The sequence below is a fragment of the Coenobita brevimanus genome, chromosome 23 (genome assembly GCF_032717465.1).
Source record: "Coenobita brevimanus isolate Jiangsu-jjx chromosome 23, ASM3271746v2, whole genome shotgun sequence".
NCBI classification, from domain to species: Eukaryota; Metazoa; Arthropoda; class Malacostraca; order Decapoda; family Coenobitidae; genus Coenobita; species Coenobita brevimanus.
Window position 1 is genome coordinate 60,143,847 of NC_136976.1, and position 2,512 is coordinate 60,146,358.

Sequence of the window (2,512 nt, forward strand, 5' to 3'; positions counted from 1 at the left end):
AACAACTCGAACATTTTTTTTTTTTTTTGAGGGGGGAGGATTTTTCCTTTACACTTCAGCTGTCTGATAGAGTCAAGTCCTCAGCTGTGAAAGTAAAGTAATGTATACCAATATGGGCCTTTGTAGTTGACAAGGACTCGGACGGACGCTTGAAATTTTGTTCTGATCTCTCTCTCTCTCTCTCTTTCTCTCTCTCTCTCTCTCTCTCTTGTGCCCTGTGGTGCGGAAGTGGCTAAGAGACAGTAACCTACACCTGCCTTTTCTTACCTGTCACCACTCGCAGGAAGTCTCTCTCTCCCGGTGTCGTGAGTGCTGCATATATGGGAGGTTTTGTGTGTGTGTGTGTGTGTGTGTGTGTGTGTGTGTGTGTGTGTGTGTGTGTGTGTGTGTGTGTGTGTGTGTGTAAAAGTTTGCTCTTGTGTGTGATTTTTATGTGGGTGTGATTGTGATTAGTCTTCTGTTTATCTCTTATAGTACGGCGATGTGTTTATTTCTTATACTCATGCTAACTCGAGACGATGTTTTTGAGATGATGATGGTGATAATGCTGATGATGATGGTGATGAGAGTAAAAAATAAAGTCTGAAGCTTATGGCCACCTAATCTTCAAATCTCCCATTTTTTGTAATTTTGTGATAAGACGGGTTGGACGGACAAACAATATCTTCATCTTCCTTATGAACGATATTTTGGGCAAGTTGTTGGTATTTCAGTTCTCAAGTAATACGGACAGATACCCCTAACCTTTGCACTAATCTCTTAGTTTATGCAGTTTTGTAATTAACGGACTGGTAAAATAAACACTCGCTCCAAATCTCCTCTGATTCATTTGGGGTAAGACAAGGAATGGCGTGAAAAAAAATCAAGTTTCAAGCGCAAATCCAACTTATTTAGAAAAACAAAATAATAATACTTTGCCATGCAGACGCAGGTCTTATAAATTTCCTATTCAAATGGGTCTTGCACAGGTTGATTAGGATAGGTTAGGTTAGAAATTTTGGTCTGGTGTGAACTGGGGACTTCCAACGATAGGTTTTGTGATACTGTCAGATGGTTTAAATCATAGGGGGTCTGAGGGACAAAACCCTACATTTAGGTCAAGTTAGGTTAGGTGAACGAAAGCGTCAGTAAATAAATTGCCGCGGGCGTCTAAGCAGCTTCCTTAAAAACCCTGAACTAGGTTTAAAAAAAAAAAAAGTTCTATATACTTTTTGTAGTCTGAAATTAACAAGCAGTTGTCTGTGTTGCATACTGTACTATAATTACTTTCCCCAATAAAGTGAGAATTTAAGAAGGCAGGTGGAACTGCTGCGATCGTGTGGTCAAGCTTTACCATATAATCTAGTATCCTATTTTTGCAGTTTTATGATACAGTCGGTTGGAAGAGTACACAGTCGCTTGATCTCTCCCCTGATTCGTTTTATGGGGATCAGGACTCTTAAAGAGATAGCTGAACCAATCTAATTTTAGGACTGATCCCCCCTCCCTCTTTTTTTAAGTAGACCGAAATGATTAGCCAAATCGTTTCACCTCTCGACAGATTTGTTTTGAGATAGGAACAAGACCTTAAAAGGAGTCGAGGTAAGTCACGTTTAAAGCTTTAATCTACTTAATGGATGCCACAGTTTCCAGCTTTTTGCAGTGTGTCTGATAGGGCGGATTGGAAATACGCACTCTCTCCATTTTCCCTCTGATTCTTTTATTTATTTACAGGGAGGGAATGAGGACAAGAGGAGTGTAAGGAAGTGAGATTTGAAGCTCTAACCAACCAGTAAATCTAAGCACTGATCACCAGTTTTGGGAAATCTGATGAGGCGGATGGGAAAAATACACAATCGCTGCATCTCTCCCCTGATTCGCTTTTTTTCTTTTTCCTTTTTTTTTTTCTTTGGGAAGAAGGAGGGGGAGGGAAATTCGTCTTTTATTGGAGGGGGTGCGAGTCACGTTAATTGGAGGACCATTCTTCAATGGATTTCTTTTTGACTGGCTTGTTAGAGTGGGTTGGCGAGAGAGAGAGAGAGAGAGAGAGAGAGAGAGAGAGAGAGAGAGAGAGTACAAAGGAAAGCAAACAGCAACAGATTAGTGGTCTCTTCGAAGCTGTTTGTTAGAGAGGGCACTGTACCTGTGTGGATTGGATAAACAAAGCAAAGCAAGGAGTGGGAGTGGGAGTGAAGGGGTCATTGGAAAGAATGATATTTCGATTAACAGTGTGACGGAAACGAAAGACAAGAGATAGACAGATAGATATACAGGTAGATAGACATTGATAAATAGGCAGATAGGTAGATAGACAAATAAATATATAGCCAGATAGATAGTTAGACTAATTGATAGATAGATAGAAAGACAAATAAGTTAATAACAGAGAGACAGACAGACAGAGGGACGGACGGACTGAAGGGGAGAGGAAGCGAGGGAGGGAGGGAGAGAATGATGCTTTCTATAAGATCAGGAGGAATGGAGGAATAATTATGTTCTGTGAGGGAGGAGATTGGAAAGAACGGTATTTTAA